We start from the raw sequence: 16,426 nt of genomic DNA on the forward strand, positions 1-16,426 counted from the left end.
CACACAAAACAGGAGCTGGAAAGGTGGCAAGGACATATGGTGGGGAGCTGAGTTGTCTGGTTTGGGGCAGGGGCTGGAGAGGCGGTGTGGGCACAGAGTCAGGAGTGCAGTTTCCAGGCTCTAGCCCTCACGTGGAAAGGTGCTGGCTCAGGTAGTAAATGGCCATCAATTGTGATTGGATGGCCATCAGCTGTGGCTAGTTGGCCGTAAGCTGTAACCAGTGAGCCATTGGCCACTAATATAACTGCTGTGGCTACGCTAGCAGCAAATGGGGACTAGCAAGAAAATGGTGGCTGACCCTGCAATCGGTGCAGTGAGGGTTGCAGACAGTGTGGCTCCTGCTTCCTGTGTCTCCAACCCAGCCGCCAGCGAGAATATACTGGTATGACTCCCTTACCTATGGCTCGGTGGGTGTTCCTTTTTGGCCTCACCATGTCCTGCGTTCTTATGTGGGGAGCGGGAGCAGAGACCTCGCAGGCTGCCCCGCGTGACAAATGACGCAGTGAGTAGGGTCTCCCGCATGACACATGGCGCAGCGAGCAGGGTACGGTGTTGGCGGAAGCTTTCCAAAGGGCGGTGGAGCAGTTTGTGCGTATGTACACTCAGTCTCAGGAAGACCAGGAGGAGCAGCTGCCGGAGAGCTGGACCCCATGAAGTGGTGGAAAGACCTAGACGGTTCCCCAACCAGCATAAGATGGAGAAAGCGAAGGTCTTTGCGGCCCTGTGGGCAGTGAAGTGCTTCTGAGGCAGCCCGGATGCTGGACTTGTCCCAGGAGGAAAGGCTTGCTGAGTCCTCCATGGGAGATGAGGGTGAGGTCAAGGTTGTCCCTCACCCCCAGCACAGCCCTGGTGAATGACTATGGACTATGGGGAATTGCCTTCCATCCCTAATTTAATGGACCACTTGACTGTTTGGGAACATACCACCATGTAGTGGAACTGGCGGATGTTTGCTTTTGTGGCTTGACCGGCCGCCATCGAGAATATGTAAGCACCTCGATTGTGAGCTGCTGTTGTTCCAACACGGTACCCTGAGAGACCCTAGCTGAGTCCAGGAAGTCTGGCTGTGCCCAGAGAGAGTGGCAGTGCCCTGAGAAACCCTGGCTGTGCCTGGGGAGACCCGTGGTACCCTAAGAAGCCCAGGAAGTCTGGCTGTGCCCAGAAGAACTGGTGGTGCCCCAAGAAACCCTGGCTGTGCCCAAAGAGCCTGGCTATATCCTGGATATTGCATTCATCTTCAGGCTCTTCGCACAGGGCCCCTCGTGGAAGATGCTTGTCGCGTGGATTGTGAGGTGAGACCCTGTAAGGGTGGAATGTGGGGACAGAACCAGGAGTGCAGTTTCCAGGCTCCCGCCCTCACATGGAAAGGTGCTCACTCAGGTTGTAAATGGCCATCAATTGCGATTGGATGGCCATCAGCTGTGGTTAATTGGCCGTCAGCTGTAACCAGTGAGCCATTGGCCACTAATATAACTGCTGTGGCTACACTAGCAGCAAGTGGGGATTAGCAAGAAGATGGTGGCTAAGTCTGCAAGCGGTGCAGTGAGGGTTGCAAACAGTGTGGCTCCTGCTTCCTGTGTCTCCAACCCAGCCGCCAGCGAGAATATAGTGGTATGACTCCCCTACCTATGGCTCCACGAGTATTCCTTTTTGGCCTCACCATGTCCTATGTTCTTATGTGGGGAGCAGGAGCAGAGACCTTGCAGGCCGCCCCGTGTGACAAATGGTGCAGCCAGCAGGGTCTCCCGCATGACAGGTGGCTTTCTCCTAGACAGATGAGCTGGCAGAAGCCATTGCTTTTATTTGTTGAGCCCTCCCCATTCCCGGCATGTGGACACAGGTGTCTACCATATCTGAGTCTTCCCTATTTGATCACTATGCCCTGGTGATTCGAGACCTTGCCGCACCCAACTTTTGGGCACACCAAAGCCACTTCCACTGGCTTTTTTGTACAAACCTAACTTAGCTCAAACTGTAGACTTTCCTAGGGTCTCTCAAAGGTTCATGGAACCCAGACAAGTGGCATCTGGCTTGAGCAGGTGTCATGCAGGGTCTCAGCTCCTGCTCCCCGCACAAGAACACAGGACATGGTGAGGCCAAAAAAAAACAACAGAGCCATAAATAAGGGAGTCATACCACTATATTCTCGCTGGTAGCTAGGTTGGAGACTCAGGAAGCAGGAGCCACACAATGCACAATCTGCCATCCATTTCTCTGCCAATGAACCAACACCCTAGCATAGCCACGGCAGTTATATTAGTGGTTAATGGCTAACCGGTAACAGCTGATGGCCACTCAGCCACAGCAGATGGCCACCTGATTAAAGCTGATGGCCATCTAATAACCGAGCCAGCATCTTTCCACATGAGGCCAAGACCCTGGAAACTGCTCTCTGCAACTCTGTCCCCGCAGCATGTCCTGTACCTCTGGCTGAGCAGCCCTAAGTGCGGAACTAGAGGCAGCCAGCCTTGGTTCATGGCTTGGCCTCTCTTGCATAGGCAGCAGCCATCTGTGGATTTCTTTGTGGCTCCTGCCTGGGGCACAGGCTGTGATTGAACTTGACCTATAGAGGATCCCCTGCAAGGTGGTCGTGGGGATGGCACCCCCAGTGGCCAGCTTCAAAACAAGCTGGAGCATCACCCAGCCACCTCCAAGTAAGACACACTCAAGGGGCAGATTGGGCAGGCACCACAATCCAGCTGAGGCAGATCTTGCTCTGTAGGGTCAACCCCTGCACAATAATTCTTCCATTGTAATCAAGGCCAGTCCTCACAACCAGTGAGTCCAAGGGTCAGTCCCTTCCACTGAGGTGCAATTATCATCCAAGGATCAACTGTAAGAGGAGGGTACACACAACCCACAGAAGGAACACACCTGTACTACATGGCTCAGGTTGCCAGAAAAAATGCACCACTGAACCCCACAGCACACCTACTACATAAAGCCACGCTACTAAGACCAGAAGATGTAGAAGCCCTACCTAATACATAGAAACAAACACAGGGAGCCAGCCAAAATGGGGAGACAAAGAAACATGTCTCAAATAAAAGAGGAGAACTGTCATGCGAGGTGTCAGGCGGGAGACCCTGCTCGCTGCGCCATTTGTCGTGCGGGGCATCCGGCAGGGTCTCAGCTCCCGCTCCCCACATAAGAACTCAGGACATGGTGAGGCCAAAAAGGAACAACCACGGAGCTATAGATAGGGAAGTCAAACCAATATATTCTCCCTGGCGGCTGGACTGAAGACACAGGAAGCAGGAGCTACATAATCTGCAACCCGCCGTCCTAACAGCAGTCCGCGCTTGCCAGACACCATCTTCTTGCTAGCCCCATTTTCTTATCTGCTAGCATAGCCACAGCAGTTATATTAGTGGCCAATGGCTTATGGGTTACAGCTGACGGCCAACTAGCCACAGCTGCTGGCCATCTGATTACAGTTGATGGCCATTTACTACCCGAGCCAGCACCTTTCTATGTGAGGCCTAGAGCCTGGAAACTGCTTTTTGGGGTTCTGTCCCCACACTCCACCCCTACAGGGTCTCGCCTCACAATCTATGCAACAAGCGTCTTTGGCGAGAGGCCCTGTGTGAGGAGCCTGGAGGTGAATGCAATATCCTGGACACAGCCAGGCTCTCTGAGCACAGCCAGGGTTACTCAGGGCACCACCAGTACTTCTGGGCGCAGCCAGACTTCCTGGGCTTCTTAGGGTACCACCAGTCTCCCCGGGCACAGCCAGGATTTCTCAGGGCACCACCCCTGTACTTCTGGTCACAGCCAGACTTCCTGGGCTTCTTAGGGTACCACCTGTCTACCCGGGCACAGCCAGGGCCTCTCAGGGCACTGCCACTCTCTCTGGACACAGCCAGACTTCCTGGACTCAGCCAGGGCTCTCAGGGCACTGCCACTCTCTCTGGGCACAGCCAGACTTCCTGGACTCAGCCAGGGCTCTCAGGGCACTGCCACTCTCTCTCTGGGCCTCGCGGGGTACTGTGCTGGAACAACAGTGGCTCACATCAAGGTGCTTACATATTATCAATGGCGGCCAGTCAAGACACAAAAGCAAACATCTCTGCAATCCGCCAGTTCCACTACATGGTGGTATGTTCCCAAACAGTCAAGTGTCCATTAAATTAGGGATGGAAGGCAATTCCCCATAGTCCATAATCATTCGCCAGGGCTGTCCTGGATGTGAGGGACCTTGACATCACCCTCATCTCCCAAGGAGGACTCAGCAAGCGTTTCCTCCTGGGACAAGTCCCGCATCCAAGCTGCCTCAGCAAGCAGTTCCCAGCCCACAGGGCGGCAACAACCTTTGCTTTCTCCGTCCTCTGCTGGTTGGGGAACCATCCACATCTTTCCACCTCTCCACCGGGATCAAGCTCTCTGGAAGCTGCTCCTCTGGTCTTCCTCAGACTGAGCTTTCATACGCACAAACTGCTCCACTGCCCTTCAGAAAGCTTTGGCCAGCACCGTATCCTGCCAACTACGCCATGTGTCATGTGGGGTGTCAGGCGGGAGACCCTGCTCACTGCGCCATTTGTCGTGCGGGGCATCCGGCAGGGTCTCAGCTCCCACTCCCCACATAAGAACTCAGGACATGGTGAGGCCAAAAAGGAACACCCACGGAGCTATAGATGGGGGAGTCAAACCAATATATTCTCACTGGAGGCTGGACTGGAGACACAGGAAGCAGGAGCTACATAATCTGCAACCCGCCGTCCTAACAGCAGTCCACACTTGCCAGCCACCATCTTCTTGCTAGCCCCATTTTCTTATCTGCTAGCATAGCCACAGCAGTTATATTAGTGGCCAATGGCTTACAGGTTACAGCTGACGGCCAACTAGCCACAGCTGATGGCCATCTGATTACAGTTGATGGCTATTTACTACCCGAGCCAGCACCTTTCTATGTGAGGCCTAGAGCCTGGAAACTGCTTTTTGGGGTTCTGTCCCCACAAGAACAAAGCTCCAGAAAAAGAACTGAACAAAATGCACACAAGCAATCTATCAGACTCAGTGTTCCAAACACTGGTCATAGGGATGCTCAATGATCTCAGGGAGAACTTTAACAAAGAGATAGGAAACATAAAAGTGGAGATAGAAAACATGAAAAAGAATCAGTCAGAAATAAAGAATACAATAACAGAAATGAAGAATATAGTACAGGGAATCAACAGTAGATTAGATGAAGCAGAGGATCAAACCAGCAATGTAGAAGATAAGGTAGCAGAAAACACCCAACCAGAACAGCAAAAGAAAAAAGAATACAAAAAACTGAGGAGCATTTAAGGGGCCTCCGGGACAAGATCAAGTGTACCAACATTCACATTATAGGTGTACCAGAAGAAGAGCGAGAGCAAGGAATTGAAAATGTGTTTGAAGAAATAATGACAGAAAGTTTCCCTAACCTGGCGAAGGAAATAGATAAACAAGCCCAGAAAGTGCAGAGAGTCCCAAACAAGACAAACCCAAAGAGGCCAACACCAAGACACATTATAATTAAAATGCCAAAGGTTAAAGATAAAGAGAGAACTTTAAAAGCAGCAAGAGAAAAGCAGTTAGGGAGCCCTTATATTATCGTCAGCTGATTTCTCAACAGAAAGTTTGCAGGCCAGAAGAGGTTGGCAGGAAATATTCAAAGCGATGAAAAGGAAGGCCCTACACCAAGATTACTCTACCCAGCAAAGCTATCATTTAGAATTGAAGGACAGATAAAGAGCTTCCCAGAAAAGAAAAAGCTAAAGAAGTTCATCATCATCAAACCATTACAAGGTATCTTAGAGGGACTTCATTAAGATAGGAGGGGGTGTCATGCAGGGGACTCTGCTTGCTGCACCATTTGTCATGCGGGGTGGCCTGCGGGGTCTCTGCTCCCGCTCCCCACATAAGAACGCAGGATGTGGCTAGGCCAAAAAGGAACACCCACGGAGCCATAGGTAGGGGAGTCATACCACTCACGGGAGGCTGGAGTCACCCGACGTGCCACCTGCTGTCCGCTTTTCTGCCAACCGACCGACTCTTGGTAGCTCAGCCACCATCTTCTTGTTAGCGCCCATTTTCTGCTAGCATAGCCACAGTAGTTATATTAGAGGCCAGTGGCTCACTGGTTATAGCTGACGGCCAACTAGCCACAGATGATGGCCATCCAATCACAGTTGATGGCCATTTACTACTGAGCCAGCACCTTTCCACGTGAGGCCAAGAGCCTGGAAACTGCACTCCTGGCTCTGTCCCCACAGGGGGTTAGAGATAGGTGAAAATGGGAAGGGATTAAGAAGTACAAATTGGTTGTTACACAGTAGTCATGGGGATGTAGGATACAGCATAAGGAATATAGTCAATAATATTGTAAAAACTATGCATGGTGCCAGATAGGTATTAGATCTATCAGGGTGATAGATGGGAATGGGGTTGGGAGCAGGGTGGAAAATGTGAAGGTATTAAGAAATACAAACTGGTAGTTACAAAGTAGTCATGGGGAGTAAATTATGGGGAATATAATCAATAATATAGTAAAAACTATGTATAGTGTAAGGTGATACAAGTCAGAGGGATCATTTCCTAAATTGTATAAATGTCTAATCACTGTGCTATACACTTGAAACTAATATAAGATAATATTGAATGTCAACACTAATTGAAAACTTTAAAAAGGGGGAGGAAAGATCAATAATATTGTGATAGCATGGTACAGTGTCAGATGGTTACTGGATCTATCATGGTGATCACTTTTTAGCATAGGGAACATAATCAGTAAAGTAAAGTACAATAATTTACTTTACTTTAAAGTACAATATTTTAAAGTATAATAATCAGTAAAGTATGCAGAGTAATAACTCTGTATAGAGCTAGATGGGTACTGTTGAATAAATATTATGTACATCCGAAACTAATATTGTATGTTAGCTGTATTTTAATTAAAAAATAAAAGAAAGGAAAAGAAATGCATTTTGTAGGAAATAGCTGGTATGGTATGTATTTGTTGTCAGTCTCTCTCCCCACAGTCCCGCTCTCTTCCCCATGAGGACCCCTGCAATCTGGGTGAGCTCCAGGCACAGCCTGGCCAGTCAGGATCCTGTCCTAGGGCTTTCTGTTGGGACTAGGACTAGAGTAAGGGATGCTCTTTCTTTCTCTAGATTTGCTAACATGAATGATGGATGATGGAAGTCTGGTATTATGTGGTCTTGTTCTCCATTCCCCACTTCAGAGACGGACTTAAGAACTGAGAGGGAGGACTAACATCATAAAAATGGCTGCATGAGATGACCCTCTTGAAATCTCCCCTGGAATTTACAACAAATTGAACAACTATAATTCCACAAAGCACTCCCTGAGCAGCAGACAAGCAAGAATAAGAGGCACACTACAGAAATAACCTAAAGGTGGGCAAATTGGGAGAGCAAGGAAGGCCGGAAGGCAGAAGTGCAATAAAAGGGCTGCCCCCGCACAGGACACAGACCTAGCTCAGTGCTCCGAGCTCACTGCACCCCGGAACTACCACAGCTATGGGAAAGAGAAGAACTAGGACTCCCAGGGCTCTGTTTATGGACCCCAGGGCTGAGGGGACAGGATATAACACAGCCGAACCCAACGCTCACAGCAGAGACCTCAGAGCAAAGACTGAGGAAAGAAAGCTGAAAATGGTGGTTTAAGCCCTTACTGCTGAGCAGAGAATGGAAGCCTTAGACACTGAGACTAGCCGCCCCCTCCCTACCCTCACAGAGCTCGCCCCACCCCCATCAGCCCAATGCTAGAAGTACAACAGTAGCAGTGTCAGATCAAAAGAACAGAATATTTGCTGTTCTGAGAACTGTGGTCCACAGACACACATTCGCAGCCCAACTAGTTCCGGCAAAAGGGGAGGGAGCTGTGGAAGCAAGACCAGCTGTGGTGGTGGTCACCGCCATTGCTCTGGGCCACCTCTCACAACTCACCTGTCTGGGAAGACCCCTGCAGGAGTAAACAGAATTGCTGAAACACATGGTGTGGGGACAGAGCCAGTAGTGCAGTTTCCAGGCTCTCTCCTCATGTGAAAAGGTGCTCCCTTGGGTAGTAAATGGCCATCAACTGTGATTGGATGGCCATCAGCTGTGGCTAGTTGGCCATCAGCTGTAACCAGTGAGCCATTGGCCACTAATATAACTGTTGTGGCTATGCTAGTAGAAAATGGGGGCTAGCAAGAAGATGGTGGCTAACCTAGAAAAGTGGATTGCAGTTAGCACGGCAGATTGCAGCAGGCAAGTGAGATTGGTTGGCAGAGAAAAGTGGATGGCAGGTTGTGGATACTGTGGCTCCTGCTACCTATGTCTCCAATCCAGCCACCAGCAAGACTATAGTGGTATGACTCCCCGATCTACGGCGCCATCGGTGATCCTTTTTGGCCTTACCATATCCTGTGTTCTTATGAGAGGAGCACAACCAGAGAACTCTCATGACACCTTGCATGACACATGGGCTCTGAATCTGCTACAGGAAGAGCTTTGGAAATTCAAAAGCCTCTGCATCCGCAAAAGGATGCGGGCCGCTATGACCCAGGTAAACTGTTAACAGAGGAAAAGCCCACCTTCCAGAGAATCCACCCATTGTGTGAGAAGCTGGAATAGTGCAGAGAAAACATAACACTACAGTGTGAGAGAGAAACAAAGGCTGCAGTCAGATAGAAAATAAACATTCTACCAACATGTACTGGAAAATAAAAGAAAGACTTCTTCCTATCAACATTTTGCAGAACCCACTCCTGTAGATGTCTAGGAAGAGAAATAACAAATCATTAATTGCCAAGAATAATCAAGACAACAAGACAGCTCAGAAAATAAGTCAAAAGTCTCCAGAAAATGAACTTAAAGATATGGAAATATATGACTTAAATGACAGAGAATTCAAGATTGCAGTTCTGAAAAAACTCAACAAGATTCAGGAAAAAACAGAAAGACAGTTTAATGAACTCAGAAACACAATCAAAGAACATGAACATTTTACCAAAGAGACTGAAATTTTAAAAAAGAACCAAATAAAATTTTTGGAGTCTAAGAACTCAACAGAAGAAATGAAGAATGAAATAGCCAGTTTAGGTAGAAGAGTTCACCAAATGAAGGAAAGAATCAGTGACATCGAAGATAGAAACCTGGAAACAACAAGGATGGAAGAAGAAAGAGACTTGAGACTTAAAAGAAATGAAAGAACTCTACAAGAACTTTCTACTCTATCAGAAAGAACAATATAAGAATAATGGGCATACCAGAAGGAGAAGAAAGAGAGAAGGGAACAGAGAGTATATTCAAACAAATAGTCGATGAGAACTTCCCTAACTTGTGGAAGGAACTGGATCCTGGAGTCCAAGAAGCCAATAGAACACCTAATTACCTCACCCAACAGGCCTTCTCCAAGGCACTTTGCATTGAAGCTGTCAAAATGTAAGGACAAAGAAAGAATCCTCAAAGCAGCCAGGGAAAAGAAGACGGTAACCTACAAAGGAAAGCCCATTAGATTATCATCAGATTTTTCAGCAGAAACTCTACAAGCCAGGAGGAAGTGGAACCAAATATTCAAACTATTAATCAGAGAGAAATTATGAGCCAGGAATAATATACCCAGCAAAGATATCCTTTAGGTATGAAGCAGGAATAAAGACTTTTCCAGACATACAGAAGCTGAGGGAATTTTCTAATACACGACCTGCACTACAAGAAATACTAAAGGAGGCTATTCGACCACCATCAACAGGGACAATTTGTGGCAACATGAAAAGGGGGAGAGTAAAGGCTTGAACCAGTATATGGGAATGGAGAAAGTAAGCATGCTGAAGAAAATATTTAGAGAAAACTCTAAATATCAAACTTTCTTTTACATAAACTTAATGGTAACCACTCAAAAAAAAAAATCCAGAACTGAAATACATACTGTAATAAAAGAAGAAACAGAAGGGAAAATCATAGAATACCACCACACAGAAATAATAGACAACAACAAAAAGGCAAAGAAACAATGGTGACACAGTCTTACCAGAAAACTAAAGATAAAATGATAGGAAATCCTCACATATCAATAATCACCCTAAATGTAAATGGACTGAGCTCACCAATAAAAAGGCACAAAGTAGAAGATTGGATCAAAAAACTAAACCCAACCACATGCTGTCTCCAAGAGACACATCTCAGCTATAAGGACAAGCATAGACTTAAAGTGGAAATTGAAACTCCAAGTAAATGGTACACAGAGAAAATCAGGTGTAGCCATAATGGTATCAGATGAAACAGACTTCAGGGTGAAAAAGATAACAAGAGACAAAGATGGACATTTCATAATGGTAAACGGGTATTTCATAATGGTAAATACAACAAGAAGACATAACACTTATCAATATTTATGCCCCCAATCAGGGAGCACCAAAATATACCAAGCTACTACTAACAGAACTAAATGGAGAAGTTGACCAAAACACAGTTATACTATGGGACCTAAATATATCATTGATAGCTATGGATAGATCATCCAAACAGAAAATAAATAAAGAAATAGCAGCCCTAAATAACACATTAGATGAAATGCACATAATATTAAATGAAATGCACATAATTAGATGAAATGCACATAGTCCTAAAACATCAGACTATACATTTTTTTCTAGTGTCCATGGAACATTCTCAAGAATAGACCATATGTTGGGACATAAAACTAACCTCAGCAAATTCAAGAAGATTGAAATCATACTAAGCATATTCTCTGTATCACAAGGCTTTGAAATTGGATATCAACTACAAAGAGAAAGCAGGAAAAACCACAAATAAGTGGAGATTAAACAACATACTTTTGAAAAACGACCGGGTCAAAGAAGAAACTAGAGGAGAGATCAAAAGAAACGTACAAACGAATGAGAATGAAAATACTTCCAATCAACATTTTTGGGATGCAGTGAAAACAGTTTTAAGAGGGAAATTTATATCATTACAGGCCTATCTCAAGAAACAAGAAAAATCACAAATAAATAACCTCACGTTACACCTTAAAGAACTAGAAAAAGAAGAAAAAAACAAAACACAAGGTCAGCTAAACAAAGGAAATAATAAAAATCAGAGCAGAACTAAATGAAATAAAGAACAAAAAGACAATAGAATAAATTAATGTGACAAAAAGTTCAATCTTTGAAAAGATTAACAAAATTGACAAACCCTTGGCTAGACTCACTGAGATATAAAAGAGAGAAGACACTAATAAACAAATCAGAAATGAAAAAGGGGAAGTTATCACGGACGCCACAGAAATACAAAGGATCATCCAAGAATACTATGAAGGACTATGTGCCACCAAATTCAATAACCTGGAAGAAATGGACAAGTTCTTAGAAACATATAGCCTTCCAAGGCTGAACCATGAAGAACTGGAAAATCTAAATAGACCAATCACCAGTAACAAAATTGAATCAGTCATCCAAAACCTTCCCAAAAGCAAAAGTCTGGGATCAGATGGCTTCACTAGTGAATTCCACCAAACCTTCAAAGAGGATTTAATACCAATCCTGCTCAAACTCTTCAAAAAATGGAAGAAGAGGCAGTAACCCTAACTCATTTTATGAGGCCAACATTACCCTGATACCAAAACCTGGTAAGAACAACACAAAAAAAGAAACTACAGACCAATATCTCTAATGAACACAAATGCAACAATCCTAAACCATATTCTAGCAAATCGAATGCAGCAATACATTAAAAAGATTATTCATCACGACAAAGTGGGGTTCATCCCAGGGGAACAAAGACGGTTCAACATACGCAAATCCATCAATGTAATACATCACATAAACAAAATAAAGGACAAAAATCATACAATTATATCAATTGATGCAGAAAAAGCATTTGACAAGATACAACATCCATTTATGATTAAAACACTTAATAAAATAGGTATAGAAGGAAAATACCTTAACATAGTAAAGGCCATTGTGGGGACAGAGTCCCAGACAGCAGTTTCCAGGCTCTGGGCCTCACGTTCAAAGGTGCTGGCTCAGGTAGTAAATGGTCATCAACTGTGATTGGATGGCCATCAGCTGTCACTAGTTGGCCATCAGCTGTAATCAGTGAGCCATTGACACTAATATAACTGCTGAGGCTATGCTAGCAGCAAAAATGGAGGCTAGCAAGAAGATGGTGGCTGAGCTAGCAAGCGGCGGAGTGTGGGTTGTGGATTGCAGAGAGGCGGATTGCAGCTAGCAAATAGGGAGTCGGTCGGTTGGCAGAAAAGCAGACAGCAGGTCACTCGTCATGTGAATCCAGCCTCCAGTGAGACTATAGTGGTATGACTCCCCTACCTATGGCTACATGGGTGTTCCTTTTTGGCCTCGCCATATCCTGTGTTCTTGTGTGGGGAGCGGGAGCTAACACCTCACCTGATACCTCGCACAACAGCCATATATGACAAGCCCTTAGCTAATCTCATATTTAACGGTGAAAAACTGAAGCTGTTTGCTCTCTGTTCCGGAACACAACAGGGCTGTCCCCTATCACCTCTGCTTTTCAAAGTAGTGTTGGAAGTCCTCGCCAGAGCAATCAGGCAAGAAAAAGAAATAAAAGGCATTAAATTGGGAATGAAGAAATTAAATCGTCACTCTTTGCAGATGACATGATGCTATATATAGAAAACCCTAAAGACTCCACCAAAAAGCTGTTAGAAACAATAAATGAATACAGTAAAGTTGCTGGCTACAAAATCAATGTACAGGCAGTTGAGCGCCGGGTTCCCAAGATGAAGGTCCCCAAGTACGAGCCATCGCGCCTGGCCACCTTGCCCCCTACCCTCGACCCGACTGAATACGACATATCTCCGGAAACCCAGAGAGCGCAAGCCGAGCGGCTGGCCATAAGATCCCGGCTTAAAAGGGAGTATCTGCTTCAGTACAACGACCCCAGCCGCCACGGGCTCATCGAAGATCCTGCCTTGGCTGTTTGACCTATGCAAGATCAGCAAATGTCTATCCCAACTTCAGACCCACCCCCAAGACCTCGCTCTTAGGAGCTCTGGCTGGAATTGGGCCTCTCTTCTTCCGGTATTATGTGTTCAAAGGTGACAGAGATAGGAAAGAAAAACTTATCCAGGAAGGAAAATGGGATCGAACATTTAACATCTCATATTAAGTCTGGCAATGATGACTATATGTATTATTGTTTAAATAAATCTTCTATGAATGATTAAAAAAAAATCAATGCACAAAAGTCCATTGCATTCCTATATACTAACAATAAAATCTCAGAAAAAGAAATAAAAAAAACAATTCCTTTTGCCATTGCAGCAAAAAGAATAAAATACCTAGGCGTAAACTTAACCAAGGATGTGAAAGATATATATCCTGAAAACTATAACACATTTTTAAAAGAAATTGAAGAAGACACCAAGAAATGGAAAGACATTCGGTGCTCATGGATTGGAAGAATCAACATAGTTAAAATGGCCATATTACCCAAAGCCATATACAGATTCAATGCAATCCCCATTAAAATCCCAATGGCATTTTTTAAAGAAGTAGAACAAAAAATCATCAGAGTTGTTTGGAACCACAAAAGACCCCGAATAGCCAAAGCAATACTAAAAGAAAAGAACAATACTGGAGGTATCGCACTCCCTGACTTTAGCTTGTACTACAGGGCTACAATAATCAAAACAGCTTGGTATTGGCGGAAAAACAGACACATAGACCAATGGAATAGAATTGAGAACCCAGAAATAAAACCACATAAATATGGACAGATAATTTTTGACAAAGAAGCTAAAAACATACAATGGAGGAAAGACAGCCTCTTCAATAAATGGTGCTGGGAGAGTTAGATAGCCACGTGCAAAAGAATGAAACTGGACTGTTATCTGTCACCATGTACCAATATTAAATTCAAAATGAATCAAAGACTTAAGCATAAGACCTGACACAATAAACTGCATAGAAGAAAACATAGATACTAAACTTATGGACCTTGGGTTCAAAGAGCATTTTATGAATTTGGCTCTTAAGGCAATGGAAGTAAAAGCTAAAATAAACAAATGGGACTATATGAAACTTAAAAGTTTCTGCACAGCAAAAGAAACCATTGACAAAATAAAGAGGCAACCGACTGAATGGGAGAAGATTTTTGCAAACAGTTCCTCCGATAGGGGTCTAATATCCAAAATATACAAGGAACTCATGAAACTCAACAACAAAAAAACAAACAACCCAATTGAAAAATGGGCAGAGGACCTAAAGAGACATTTCTCCAAAGAGGACTTACAAATGGCAAATAGACATATCAAAAAATGCTCAACATCACTAATCATCAGAGAAATGCAAATAAAAACCACAATGAGATGTCACCTCACCCCAGTCAGAATGGCTATCATCAACAAGACAAATAGCAACAAGTGTTGGAGAGGCTGTGGAGAAAAAGGAACTCTCATACACTGTTGGTGGGAATGCAGACTGGTGCAGCCGCTATGGAAGGCAGTGTGGAGGTTCCTCAAAATATTACAAATAGAATTACCATATGACCCAGCAATCCCTCTCCTGGGTTTCAAATTCTACCCAAATAATTTGAAATCATTTATACATAAAGACATGTGTGCTCCAGTGTTCATTGCAGCTTTGTTTACGGTGGCCAAGACATGGAAACAACCAAAATGTCCTTCAATAGATGAATGGATAAAGAAGTTGTGGTATATATACACAATGGAATACTATTCGGCGTTAAGAAAAGATGATATAGGAACATTTGTGACAACATGGATGGATCTTGAGAGTATAATGCTAAGCGAAATAAGTCAGACAGAAAAAGCAGAGAACCCTATGATTTCACTGATATGTGATATATAAACCAAAAACAAGACAAACAAATGAGAAACAAAAACTCATAGATACAGACAATAGTTTAGTGGTTACCAGATGGTAAGGGGTGTGGAGGGTGGGAGATGAGGGTAAGGGGGATCAAATATATGATGATGGAAGGAGAACTGACTCTGGATGGTGAACACACAATTGGATTTATAGATGATGTAATACAGAATTGTACACCTGAAATTATGTAATTTCATTAACAATTGTCACCCCAATAAATAAATTTAAAAAAAAAACTCTTCCCTGAGGGCCACCACTGAGTGCAATGCTTGAAAAGGTAAACAGATACCACTAAACAGACATGACACTAGCCCTTCATTATTCCCAAGTGAGTAAATACTTATAGGGTTAAATTAGTGTTTTCTCTAAGCCCTGATTCTCTGAGTGGTTCTGACTAAGTCAGTTAAGAAATATCACTCCATCTTTAGCTCTTTATTTATTTATATCTTGGGGACATTTATATTGTTTTGTGAATTTTGAACAAAAAGGTGTAGGGCCGATAGCTATTACCACTCCAGGCTAGAAGCGGAGTTAAAGTTTCCTGAGATCCCCGGAGATACATGCTTCTGTGCTGACAGCATGGAGCCTCTAGGTAGTTAGGGGAGCTCTCATTCCAAAGGGGAGAATGGGAGCAGGGTCCCAAACCTTACAGCACACAATCATGCTTTGATCTTTCTTGTTATGTGGAGTAACTGGAGGATTCATACAAATGGTGTTTTAATCATGGCATAAGTTATTAATTTAAACCATACGAAATGCCTTGGGGGATTCTTCATTTGTTATAGGGGTTTTTATAAACTTCCATGATTTTTCACCTAATTCTCCCTTGTTTACTTTTGTTGAGATCTTTGGATCTTGAGAGTATAATGCTAAGCGAAATAAGTCAGACAGAAAAAGCAGAGATCTTGCAATATTTTATAATTTAGACTTTTTCACCTTTGGAAATAAACCAGACTTGGAGTAAAAATGCTTTGTCAGAATTTTGGATGAATTTGGAGCTGTGTAATTTATGGAACCAGAACTGCTAATTTGAGGAAGTAGGTGGATGGAGTGCTGCCTGGTCTGGGTCCGCCCTGGGGCTCCTGCCCTGACCCAGCCTCAGGCGCAGCAAGCACATGGCCCCTGGGCTGTTTTGAGCCCAGTGAAACAATCAACCTGGATGTTCATGGTACCTAGCCCAGAAACACTTTACTAAAAGGGACTACATGAGAAGCAGGTAATCTCTCTGGATATTTAGTTAGATTAGCAAATGATTTCTGACAATAGCTCACTGACCACTCCTCAGGCAGATCTGGCCCATTTACATGTGGCAAATTTATCGCAAAGGATACGTATGGTGAACACAGTTAATATCCAATGTCTGTGTCCTGAAAAAGCCACTCAGGGAAACAGCACGCCTGGTGCTTAGCTATTCAGCTTCTTTTGTTGCCCACATCATCTCTTGACTCTTCCCCTTTTCTGTCTTCTACCGTCTGGGAGGAAGCTGAGTACCCATCCCAGTACTTGCGGTGGGTCAGCACTGGCTCTTGCCCTGCCCACTTTCTGGGGCAGGGATGCAGAATGTATGCTGAAATA

General features: G+C 44.4%; 1 pseudogene across 1 annotated transcript; it reads left to right on the top strand.

The window, feature by feature from the left end:
* Positions 1-12,738: 12,738 nt before the first annotated feature.
* On the top strand, positions 12,739-13,127 carry LOC308508181 (NADH dehydrogenase [ubiquinone] 1 beta subcomplex subunit 4-like; annotated as a pseudogene). The gene has a single exon. The product of its transcript is annotated as an NADH dehydrogenase [ubiquinone] 1 beta subcomplex subunit 4-like (transcript).
* Positions 13,128-16,426: the final 3,299 nt, after the last annotated feature.

Source organism: Rhinolophus hipposideros (assembly GCF_964194185.1).
Source record: "Rhinolophus hipposideros genome assembly, chromosome: 15".
In the NCBI taxonomy this organism is placed as follows: domain Eukaryota; kingdom Metazoa; phylum Chordata; class Mammalia; order Chiroptera; family Rhinolophidae; genus Rhinolophus; species Rhinolophus hipposideros.